The sequence below is a fragment of the Schistocerca americana genome, chromosome 7 (assembly GCF_021461395.2).
Source record: "Schistocerca americana isolate TAMUIC-IGC-003095 chromosome 7, iqSchAmer2.1, whole genome shotgun sequence".
NCBI classification, from domain to species: Eukaryota; Metazoa; Arthropoda; class Insecta; order Orthoptera; family Acrididae; genus Schistocerca; species Schistocerca americana.
Genome location: NC_060125.1, coordinates 348,265,900 through 348,279,307, shown reverse-complemented (window position 1 = coordinate 348,279,307; position 13,408 = coordinate 348,265,900). Strand labels below are relative to the sequence as shown.

General features: G+C 44.7%; 1 protein-coding gene and 1 non-coding gene across 3 annotated transcripts in view; one reads left to right on the top strand and one right to left on the bottom strand.

Moving 5' to 3' along the window:
- Positions 1-13,408, top strand: part of LOC124622283 (tyrosine-protein phosphatase non-receptor type 9) — a 774,832-nt gene that overhangs the window by 166,505 nt on the left and 594,919 nt on the right. The gene's annotated exons all lie outside the window — the stretch shown is intronic.
- On the bottom strand, positions 3,059-3,132 carry Trnat-cgu. The gene has a single exon. It is a non-coding gene; the product is annotated as a tRNA-Thr (tRNA).

Genomic DNA, 13,408 nt, shown 5'->3' with positions numbered 1-13,408 from the left:
AACAAATGATTTATTTTTTCAGAGTACCAGAACGCGCAATACAGCGCGAGCCTGTGATTGTTGTCGGCCATTTGCACGGCTGCAACGTTTTATTTGAATAGTTTCAATATTAAATGGCGCAGAGCCGCAGAAATAATATGCAAGTTTGCATTTTAATTATACTATTTAACGTCAGTGTCATTTTAATTTATTTGCAAAGATTAATAGTAGTTTTTATTGAATTCTTGTGGTTGCTGCATAACGGCTATCTTTTGTCGTAGCTACGTAAATTCACATAAATTATCTTACTCCGAAATAATCAGTGATAAATATGCCAAACAAGAATATTTCTTTCTCGAACTCATTTCAGTAAAGCAGTGTTAATTTTGAATGAAATTGCAATGCAAAAAGAACCTGAGATATTTTGTTAACATACGAGCTAGTACGGTGCCTCACGCCACTCTTAGTACATGTTTCATATTGCGTGCATTGAACCTTCAGATAACATTTTCATAAAAGAAGGACTGTGTAATTTGCCTGTGATAAGTTCTCTCGTCACTTCAGTGTGTGTGGCGTCGTTTGATGTGTAACTTTACGAATATGTGCCTACAACTCATACAGTTTAGTGAACTGCACATGTACAAACAGTTAAAGCACACCACGTGACGTACAGAAAAGAACACAACAACGTAGATGTTAAAAACAACGAGAACCTCGGCACGTTGCAATATGTCTGGTGTGACAGGCGTGTTTGGTGACAGCGCTCGCTGCAAATCCTGGAGCTCCTGTGACGGCCTCACCCTCTGTATCCAGCGATCAATTGTACTCCTGTCGACTGCAGGTGCTCCACAGACTTCACACAAACGTGCGTGGTTGTTCGCTGCAATTTGTTTCCCCGCAGTGAGAAATTCATTGAGGACACGCCTTTTGTATCATAAATTATTTACAGACGCCATTTTGAAATATTGCAGCGGCTACACTATTGCGTGCGCACTGTGGAAGCTTTAAATAATTCATACGTAATGTTACGCATTCGTAATGTTATCAGCTGAGAAAAAAATATGGGACAGTACTTCCTGGGCAACCCTCGTACATATCCTGTAAATTACTTACCAGTCATATTCCGACAGACGTAATCGATTGAGAAACGCCAATGGGCGTTGTGCGCACACCTAAAAGTCAACTGTCTCTCATGTTATTTCTTCACTACAAAATAAATGAACAAGCGGGATGCGCGAGAGCCGATTGCCGTTTTGGAGTGGAACTAGAGGACTGTTCAAAAAATTCCGGAAGTTTCAAATGTTCAAATGTGTGTGAATTCCTAAGGGACCAAACTGCTTAGGTCATCGGTCCTTAGACTTACACACTACTTAAACTAACTTATACTAAGAACAGCACACACCCCCATGTCCGAGGGAGGACTCGAACCTCCGGCGGGAGGGGCTGCGCAGTCCGCGATATGACGCCCCAAACCACGCGGCCGTGCGGAAGTTTGTCCACAAATTTTTTCTACGCTTACCTTTTACTTATTTTGAATGATATCCGAAATACTCTCCTCCACAACTGGTACACCGCTGCTAACTCCGTTTCCAGTTCCGGAATATGTCTTGTTACGCCTCTTGTTTTCTTTTATGTCGTCTATCGTTGCAAATCTTCGTCCATTCAACGATAGCTGAGTGGTCAGCGTGACGGATTGCCGTCCTAAGGGGCTCGGTTTCGATTCCCGGGTGGGTCGGGAATTTTCTCCGCTCAGGGACTGGGTGTTGTGTTGTCTTCATCATCATTTCATCCCCATCCGGTGCGCAGGTCGCCCAATGTGGCGTCGAATGTAATAAGACCTGCACCAAGGCGGACGGACCTGCCCCGTAAGGGGCCTCCCGCCCAAAGACGCCAAACGCTCATTTCCATTTTCCATTCAACGGGGTTTTCAACTTCGAAAATGAAAAGAAAATTCCGCAAGGGCTAGGTCAGGAACGTACCGAGGGTTTTGCCCAGTGATATCGTTTTTTGTGCAATGGATACGTACCAACATGGATGCGTATGAGGATGCGTTATCGTGATGCAAGAGCCATGAATTGTCTTGCTACATTTCAGGCCTTTTCCTTCTCACATTTTCTCGCAGGCGTCGCAACACATTTCGATAGTACTATCGATTACCAGTTTGTCTCTGTGGCACGAATTCATGATGAACTAATCCTTCTTTTTTTGGTCCTGTAGAACCTTTCCCGACCCATTGCGAAGACTAAACCTTGGTCTCAACATCATAACCGTAGACCCACGTCTCATCGCCAGTTATGATTCTCTTAAGGAACATACCGTCTTCATTTGCCGATACAAAAGCGCTTCACAGATTGCGAGGCGAAGGTCTTTCTGGTCTCGACTCATGAGCCGTGGGACGAACTTGGCGGCAACACGAATCATTCCAGGATGCTGTGTCAGGATTTCATGACAGGATCCAACGGAAGTGTTACATTCTTCTGCAACCTCTCGTACAGTCTTCGATTGGCACGCACAATTTCGTTGATGTTCCTAACATGAGCGTCGTCTGTAGTCGTCGAAGCGCGTCCCGAACGAAGGTCATGTTTCAACATCCCTCCGGGCCTTTAAAACCATGTGAACCTTTCGTAACATCGATCACGGCTTAAGCACTCATCACCTTAGGCTTCTGCATCATTTTGTGTGTATCTACTCAGATTTTGTTGAGTTTCACGCAAAATTTAATGCAGTCGCGCTGCTCTTCAAACTCTGACATCTCGAAGTTCGCAAATTGTGCGACACAACGTTATACTCAATACACCACTAACAGTCAATAACTAACGGACATATAACAATGAAACTCCCGGCAGTTACACATTAAACACAAGCGTGTGCAGGGATGCCAACCGTGTTTCGCACCAACGCACCATTGGCGCGAAATTACGAATGTTCTGGAATTTATATGAAGACCGTAACTGTCCTCGAAAAAACAGATACTGTTGAGGACCGTGCAGCTTTCTCTAGAATAAATGATAATTAATTGAAACCCTCAACTGCCGACAGGTGTTGTTCATATACCTCGATGGGGATAGCTGAAAATGTGTGCCCCGACCGGGGCTCGAACCCAGGATCTCCTGCTTACGTGGCAGACGCTCTGTCCATCTGAGCCACCGAGGACACAGATGAATAGCGCGACTGCTGGGACTTAATCCCTTGCACGCTTCCCGTGAGAGCCACATTCCCAACTGTCCACAATTCTATATTTGTAATGTACCTATTAGGTACAGTTAATTATCATTTATTCTAGAGAAAGCTGTACGGTCATCAATAGTATCTGTTCTTTCGAGAACAGTTACTGTCTTCATATATATGGTTAAAGACCACCCAGCCATTGACCTTCGTCTGTGGGAATGCGCACAGGTTGCCCGAACTCTTACGGGAATCGCCAAAGTGCGCGCACGTAATGAGTGGTTGAGCAAATATCTATTAGGTACATTACATGTGTAGAATTGTGGACAGTTGGGAATGTGGGTCTCACGGGAAGCGTGCAAGCGATAAATCCCTGCAGTCGCTCTATTCATCTGTGTCCTCTGTGGCTCAGATGGATAGAGCGTCTGCCATGTAAGCAGGAGATCCCGGGTTCGAGTCCCGGTCGGGGCACACATTTTCAGCTGTCCCCATCGAGGTATATCAACACCACCTGTCGGCAGCTGAGGGTTTCATTTAATTATAATTTGTTCTGGAACTTTTTAAACAGATCTCGTATAGTGGTCTGCAAAACAACTTTCGCGTAATGTGACACTGCCAAGTAACACAGATCGGTGAAACTTGGACCATGCATAGAAAGACCTGTTACGGTAGGGATCACAAGGTAACTGAAAGAAATACACAGTGATACGAACGGAATTGACACTATTATTCAAAGACAAAAACTACACTGATGTCTCTGCGATTCATGAAGATCCCCAGGACGCTACCGAAGGCGGGGCATGGTTCTTAATTGGGTGTGTAATCACCATGGACGTCAGTGCATTCCTCTGCAACGTGCTCCCTCGGTCGTCACAAGGTTGGTACGGAGATCTTGCGGTAGGGCGTTCCATTCCTCCATTAGCGCCGTTGACAACTGCTCTATGGTCGGTGGTTCGTGTCGACGTGCTGCAATAACTCTTCCCCAACGCAACCCACACGTGGTCGATGAGATGTAAGTCGGGAGAAGGGGCGGGCCAGTCCATTCGCCGAATATATTCTCGTTCCAAGAACTGCTCCACCACCGCTGTTCGATGCGGTCACGCAGCATCTACCACGGAAAGGAAGTAAGAGCCGCATGCCACCGTAAAAAGGCGCACATGGGGAAGTAGTTCAGTGTCATAATACCGTTGACCAGTGGATGTACCATGTTCAAAGATTTCTCCGCACACATTCACATTTGGAGCACCAAAACGATCATGTTCGACATGATCTTGGACGTACCCTCATATGGAGAGTGATGGAAACACTTAATGCACCGATGAACATAGTGGAACACGATCGTTTTGATGGTCCAGATATTTTGGCTTAGGTAGGTCCTATGTTGCATGGACGTACTGACTTCCAAATCTTTGAATACGGTACACTCACCAATCAACATTGGCCGGCCGAAGTGGCCGTGCGGTTAAAGGCGCTGCAGTCTGGAACCGCAAGACCGCTACGGTCGCAGGTTCGAATCCTGCCTCGGGCATGGATGTTTGTGATGTCCTTAGGTTAGTTAGGTTTAACTAGTTCTAAGTTCTAGGGGACTAATGACCTCAGCAGTTGAGTCCCATAGTGCTCAGAGCCATTTGAACCAATCAACATTATTATGATACTGCACATAATCCGCATTTGGAGCTTTTCAGGGGTGCGTTCGGCCTTTACTTCATTTTTACGGATGATAATACGCCACAGCATCGAACAGCGCAAGTGGAGGATCTACAAAATTGAGTTGGCTTTCGTGGCCACTTGTTGAGGTGCTGCGACTCACATGTTCGTCCATGGAAGTAGAAAAGGACAAGAAACTGCCATTTCTTGATGTGCTGGTTACAAGGGATGGTGAAAACCTGGGACACAGCGTGTATCGAAAACCGACACACACGGACCGGTACCTGCACAAACTATCAAACCACCACCTGAGCCAGAAAAGAAGCATGATTAATACGTTCGTAACGCGAGCAGAACGAATATGGGAGCCGCAGCACCTTAGACGCTAAATTCAACACCTGGAAAGTGTTCTGAGGAGCAATGGGTACTCCACAAGTCATATTAGAAGTGCAACAGAGCAAAACACACGACGAAGTAAGGAATCAGAAAAAGAAATGTCGGGTACGGCCTTTCGGCCATACATTCCCAGAGAGACGGACAGAATTGGCCGTATTATTTCGCAAACACAGTGTAAAGACGATTTTCAAACTGACAAGGAAGATCAAAGAGTGTCTTAGATTGGCAAATGAGAAAAGGGACCCACTTGCAATGTCGGGAATGTACCGTATATCATGCACACGCGGAAAAGTTTATATCGGAATGACTGGACGATCAATCAGCACCAGGATCAAAGAACATAAGCGACGTTGCAGGTTGGGGCAGGTGGAGAAATCGACCGTGGCAGAGCACGCACTGAGACCGACCACGTAATAAAATTCGCCGACACGGAAGTTCTGGCTGTAGAGAAGCACTATCACAAGCGCTTGTTCAGAGAAGCTGTAGAAATACAAAAACACGCGAACAGTTTGAACAAGAAAGAGGAAAGCCTTAAGGTAAACGGATCCTGGCTTGCCGTACTGCTGCGAACGATCGTCGCAGGTAGTAAGAGAAGAATCGCACCGGAAATGACCGCGGAGAAGCTCTCGACCGTTGGCGCGCCAGGTACATATGGTCTGCACCCGCGAGCTCGGCTCCAGTTCACCACCGTCAATGGAGGGTGAAGCTCTGACAATGCCAGCCACTCATGCTGGCGAAACGTCAGTAAAATCATTAGATGAACGTCGGCCGAAGAACCCGAGACAGAAGCCAATTGGCACTTTGTCAGTAGAGGATCTCTATGGAACGTGAGGATATTCGGCGAATGGACTGGCCTGTTCTTTCCGCCGACTTAAATCCTATCGAGCATGTGTGGGTTGCGTTGGGAAGGTGCACTGCAGTTTCGTACTATGTATGGTCCTGGTTTCATCGAACTATTGTACTTGACAGAAGCCAGTCGGTGTGGCCGAGCGGTTCTATGGGCTTCAGTCAGGAACAGCGCAACCTCTACGGTCGCAGGTTCGAATCCTGCCTCGGGCATGGATGTGTGTGAAGTCCTTAGGTTAGTTAGGTTTAAGCAGTTCTAAGTTCTAGGGGACTGATGACCTCAGATATTAAGTCCCATAGTGCTCAGAGCCATTTGAACTTGACAGAAACACCATTCGAAAGTTACTTTCGTCTTTAAGCTTTGCGCCCCAGTGTATCAACAAAAATGTACTGGTGATTACACAAAGATAGGGAGTAAACTGTTGATCGGATCCACTGTGGAATCTCCCAGTTCTGAACAATTATTTTTTCTGTTGGAACTAAGTAAAACCCAGCGGTGATACAGGGCTCATTAGATTCCACGTCAGTTGCAGTGGCACATACTTCCCATCCGTCTGCGGCTGCTACTTTCCTCTGTCGTCGCGACGGTAGCACAAGTCGCGATGCCTTGCAAGACAACTCTGGACTCGTTTTTTGTAGCTCGTCACTGAGTCACGTCGAAAAAGCTTGCCGGGTGCAGACATAAATCACGGACGAGCCCTGCAGAGCTGATATTTACGCGTGGCGTGCTCTGTTGGGGTCACAGCTGCAAACGGACCAGCCACAGAAAAACGATACGGACATTGGCGGAGGCTTCATGCCACATTCTCTTTGCTTCTTCCGAACCGATTCGTTTCAATAATACGACCGTACTGCAGTATTTAGTTCGTTCTACGCGGTCGGCGTACCCTTGGTAATCGAAACTATAGCAACTTCCACGTCTCTAGAGGCAGCATCTCCGTGTTGTTACACTGCCAGTGCGGTCCAATTGTCATTTGTTGTTGTAAAAGGAAGAGAGTCCAGGCGTAAGAAACTGCCTGTCATTTCAGACAATCTCGGTTTCTCGGTGGCAGTCTTTTTGAGAAGATTGAATGATGAATTTTTGTGCTCTCCGTCAGACTGAAGGAAGTATTAGTAATTTGTGGTGATTTTAATGTGCATTTCTTGAACGAATCTGACAGATAAAGTTATCTATACATGCTTTCAACCATTTACAATTTGGTGATGGGCATAAATGTTCCTACCCGCGTGTATGATATTAAGATATTATTTTAGATAATCTGTTAATTCAACAAGCACAAGTTACAGAGATACAAGCCTATCCGGTGATGAACGTATTGTTAGAACATAAAGCAATGTTAGTCACGTCATAGAATTTATCTCCTTGTACAGTGAGGCTGATTAATGACAAAACTATGCATATTTTAAAGAAAGCTTAAACATGTTGGCTGGTATGTAGTGAACAAAGAGCATAACTGTAACTCAGATGTATTTCTTAATGAGTTAGCACGCATTTTTGAAAGTATTTTTCCTCAGAAGAAAATTAAATGTAATAATATCAAGTTGTTAAAGAAACCTTGTGTCATTAAAGATATCAGAGTACCTTCATAAAGAAAAAAGGACGTGTACAAAATAGCCAGAACAAGTAGTCACTAGAAATGCTTTTTTATTATAAACAGCACTCTAACACATTAAGAAAAGTAGTACTAATTCCAGGAGTATGCACATTTTGTCAGAAATTGAGAAATCAGAGAATAAGATAAAATCAGTAGGGAACATTGTTGAAAGAGAGACAGGGAAAAAAGTAGTTGAATTTGACATTATTCCTGTTAAAGGGAATGGGAGCGTTATGAAAGAAGATTCATGTGGAATAGATGTTTTAATAATTACATTTTAAATATAGGTGAGAAGATTGGTGCAAATAGCTCAGAAGAGAAAAGAAAACAATACGCTGAACAAGCAATACACACAAAAAGTTGTTGCCTTATGATATGTAATATTCTTAGTTATTTACGTAATGCATCGTTAACTCACGGTGTATTCCCAAAAGTTGAAATATACCATCGTTAGGCCTATTTATAAAAACGGTGACGCCGCAGATGTCAATAACGATCGTCCAGGATAACTCTTTACATCGTTTACTAAAATTAGTGTGGTTCAGGGTTGTTATTCGCCTGTGTAGTAATCGGTACTTATCTAGTGGCAGTTTGGATTTCAAAAGGGCCATTTTACTGAATCAGCTATTTATACGTTTACTGACCACATAATAAAATCTGTAAATGATGAAATATTGGCAATTGGGATCGTCTGCGACTCGTCGAAAGTATTGGATTTTGTCAGTCATAATATTCTATTAGAGAAGTAAAGTTTTTCTGGAATATGTAGTTTAACAGATATCTGCCATCTCATTTAAATTAAGAAGCAGAATCAACCCTGTTTGCAAATGATACCAGCATTGTTGTGAAGCTGAGCAAAGAAGTATCAGCAGAGAAAATAGTCAGTGATGTTTTTGTGGAAGTTACTGAATAGTTTTTGACAAATGGGCTAGCTCTAAATTTTTGAAAAAAAAGCACAACCTCCAGTTAACGCACTATATACCACCGAGAAATAATAAACAGGGTAGAAATTGAAAGTTGTTAAGTGTGCATGTTGATGAAAACGTACACTGTAAAAACCATACAGCAGACTGGCTAAGCATTAGGTTCGACTGCCTTTGCGATAGGAATATTTGTCAAGTTGGGGGATATAGAAGTCAATAAGTTAACATATTTTCATTCATCTTACGGAATAATATTTTGTGGTAGCTCCTGGCATAGGGAAAAAGTATTCATTGCATAAAACAAAGTAATTAGAATTATGTAGGAAGTTTACTTGTGTCGGGTATCTCTTTAAGCATCAGGGAATATTAATTGCAGCCTCAAAGTACATTTATTCACTTACGAAATTTGTTATTATCAGTTCATCCAAGTTTGAGAGTAACAGAGATATTCACAAGTTCAGCACCAGAAGGACAAATTATCCGGATTACCCTTTAATGAATCTAACTTTGGCACGGAAAGGAGTAAAATAAGCAGCTAGAAGACTGTTTTCCAATCTACCCATAGAAGTAAAATGTCTGACATAGAGCCGAAGTGTTTTCAGATGTAGACTAAAGGTGTAATGTTTCTGCTTAACAACTCCTTCTATACCATGTAAGAGAGATGATTCGTCATGATAAAACCCTGTACGTCTACGTCTACATGACTGCTCTGCAGTTCACAGTTTAGTGTCTGGCAGAAGGTTCATCGGACCACCTCGAAGCTATTTCTCTACTGTTCCACTCTCGAACAGTGCACGGGAGAAATGAACACTTCACCCTTTCCGTGCGAGCTCTGATTTCTCTTGATTTTATTTCAATGAACATAATAAATGGCCAGATATATATTATTTTTTTCAATCTTTTTTATTTACTTGTATGTGTGTGTACTGTGTCTGTTCTATTGACACGTTGCACATCGTATCGTGTACCGTGATGGTGCTCTATGGAACAAGTAACTAACTGTATCTATAACTTATCTGCATTTGCTATCTTCGCGACTGTGTGGATGATTTTCTTCTAAAAGGCTGATAGCATGCTTTTAATAAAAATAAAATACTAACAGTAACAAAACATCCTAGTTATATAGGAGAGAGTAACATGTAGAAACATTTCTGCACCTAAGCAAAATTAGACGTCGGCTATACATTTTGGGTTCTGCCGTCGCGGTCTGACGAGTTGCAAACTGATGGTGCCAGTACGATATATAAACGACCTATCACAGAGTATTTCGCGGGCCATAAAAGATATTGAAACAAGTAAAAGACGTCCGCTGCGGGCCAAGTGCCACCAAGTGCTACTAGGTTCCGAGAAGAGTCGACGCAGCCAGTCGCCCACACGATTTTAGCAGGCGGCTGAAATGGCAGCGCGCGATGTTAACACCAGTGTCCAGTAGCGTGTAAAGTGTAACAGCAGCAGTGCCGGCAACAGGCCGAGCCTCATCTCCAGTCCACCAGTTACTGTGACGGTGAGATCCGCATTCCGTGCTTTACAATGAGCAGAACCGTGGAAACTGCACGAAAGTTATTTAAACTAACGTTTGTTTAAATTGTAACACCTAGAGAGAATGCCGCGAATGAAACTGTGCATGCCATGACTGTGTAGTGCACAGTGACATCTACTTCAGATGAGCAAGCAGAGTCTGCGTAACACGACACTCCAATTTACAAAGAGCCATCAAACGAAATGGTAAAAAGGTTGTTGGTGTAGCTGGTGTCTACTGCAAGTCTACGCAGATGCGCCGAAGTACGATGTGCATTCAGTAAGTAATGCAACACATTTTTGTCTCGGCCAAATTCGGTCGGAAGAGTTTGAAGTTTGTTGTGGGATATCGTGGAATATTTCCAATTCCGCTCCTATAATTTGATGAGATTTCGATACCTGGCGGCCCCTGTAACGGAGATGCCTTCGAAGCGGAGAGCTGTCATCGAGTTTCTTTTGTCGAAAAACCAGACCATCGCCGATATTCATAGGCGCTTGCAGAATGTCAACAGACAACTGGCAGTGAACAAAAGCACGATGAGTCGTTGGGCGAGGTGTCTGTCATCGTCACAACAAGGCCGCGAAAACCTGTGTGATATCCTGCGTGCCGGTAGGCCGCACGCAACTGTGACTCCTGCAATGTTGGAACGTGCGGGCATTCTCATTCGAGGTGATCGACGAATCACAATCAAACGCCTCCCTGCTCAGCTGGACGTCTCTGTTAGTAGTGCTGACACATGCGTCCACCAGTTGGGTTACTCAAAGGTGTGTACCCGCTGGGTTCCTCAGCGCCTAACAGAAGACCATAAAGAGCAACGAAAGGACGTCTGTGCGGAATTGCGTGCCGTTACGAGGGTGATAGTGATAAATTTTTTTGACGAACATAGTCACTTCCAACCGGAAATAAAACGGCAATCCATCGTGTGGCGCCACACCACTGCTTCTCCGAAGGAAAAGTTAAAAGCCGGACCCTCAGGTGGTAAAGTCACAGCGACCGTCGTCTGGGATTCAGAAGCGTTATTCTGTTTGTGTTCACACTCATGGTGCAATAATCAATCCGGGGTCAGGGATTTTCTCTGCCTCGTGATGACTGGGTGTTGTTTGATGTCCTTAGGTTAGTTAGGTTTAAGTAGTTCTAAGTTCTAGGGGACTGATGACCATAGATGTTAAGTCCCATAGTTCTCAGAGCCATTTGAACCATTTTGAACCAATAATCAATCCCGAAGCGTATTCTGCTAGCCTCAGGAAACTGAAGGAACGGCTTTAGCGTGTTCGTCGCCACAGAAATGCAAATGAACCTCTCCTTCTTCATGACAACGCATGCACTCACACAAGTCTCCGCAACCGAGAGCAGTTCACAAAACTTCATTGGAGTGTTCTTCCTCATCCACCGTACAGTTCAAATGTGTGTGAAATCTTATGGGACTTAACTGCTAAGGTCATCAGTCCCTAAGCTTACACACTACTTAACCTAAATTATCCTAAGGACAAACACACACACCTATGCCCGAGGGAGGACTTGAACCTCCGGCGGGACCAGCCGCACAGTCCACGACTGCAGCGCCTTAGACCGCTTGGCAAATCCCGCGCGGCACCGTACAGTCCGGATCTTGCATCTTCCGACTTCCATCTTTTAGGCCCGATGAAGAATATACTCCGCGGGAAGCAATACAGGGTGATGGTCAGGTTATTGGTGCAGCAAGACGGTGGCTGCGACGTTGACCAGTGGAGTGGTACCACATGGACGTAAAGGCCCTCCATGTAAGGTGGCGTAATGCTGCCCCATTGAACTTAGATTATGTTTAGAAGTAGTGTTTTGTAACGGAAAGAGTGGGGGAATAATATGGCGCACCTGAAGCCTGGAATTGGAGAGAAGAGAAATTTGTGGCAAAACTTGACTAGAAGAAGGGATCGGTTGGTAGAGCATATTCTGAGGCATCAAGGGATCACCAGTTAAGTATTGGAGGGTAGCGTGGAGGGTAAAAATGGTAGAAAGAGACCAAGAGATGAATACACTAAACAGATTCAGAAGGATGTAGGTTGCAGTAGGTACTGGGAGATGAAGATGCTTGCACAGGATAGAGTAGCATGGAGAGCTGCACCAAACCAGTCTTGGACTGAAGACCACAACAACAACCTGAATCCTGAATAAAATCAGCCTGCTACCACAAAAAAGTGTTACATTACTCATTGTACGCCCCTAGAATTATGCCCACCAGCTTAATAGCATGTTGGTTAATTTTTGAAACGCATCTCAGCACCTAGTCATTAGGGTATGAATTCGGCAAATCCTTGGTAGGCCTGCGCACAGGTCACACAACGTCCCTAAATTACCGACCGGTGGTTTTTGACCTGGCTGGTGACATCCGATAGCGTCTGTGTCTTCGTGCTGAGGTCAGGCGTTTCTGGTGGCCGGGACATCAGCGTCACTTAACTACCATGTTCCTCAAACTCCTGTAGCACCATTATGGCGCCGGCCGGTGTGGCCGAGCGGTTCTAGGCGCTTCAGTCGGGAACCGCTCGACCGTTCGGTCGCAGGTTCGAATCCTGCCTCGGGTATGAATGTGTGTGATGTCCTTAGGTTTGTTAGGTTTAAGTCGTTCTAAGTTCTAGAGGGCTGATGCCCTCAGATGTTAAGTCCCATAGTGCTCAGAGCCATTTGAACGTTTTGAGCCATTCTGGCCTATCCTCCTGCAAGATGCCATCGCCGTCGGGGAATATACCTAGCTTGACGGGAGGCAGGAGGTCCGCGAAAATATCTACGCAGTCCACAGCAGTCACGGAGCTTACCATTATTACAATGGATGTTGTAGAATCCGAGGTGAATATTCCACACAGCGTAATTCTGCCACCATCGGCCTGCCTCCATAGTGCGGTGCACGTTTCGAACAGCCGTTCGCAAGGACAACTGCGTATCCGGACGCGCCCATCGACGTGCTGTAACGAAAAAATGGATTCGTCCGACCAGGCGACACGTTTACATTGATCCACAGACCAGTGCCGATGATCACGTGCCCACTGCGCTCGTAATTAACCACGTCTTTGGGTCAACGTGGGTTCAAATACGACTCGTCTGCTGCGGAGTTGCATTTTCACCAATGTTTGCTGAACGGTGTGCTCCGAAATACACTACTGACTATTCAAATTGCTACACCAAGAAGAAATGCAGATGATAAATGGGTATTCATTGAACATATATATTGTACTAGAACTGACATGTAATTACATTTTCACGCAATTTGGGTGCATAGATCCTGAGAAATCAGTACCCAGAACAACCACCTCTGGCCATAATAACCGACTTGATACTCCTAGGCATTGAGTCAAACAGAGCTTGGA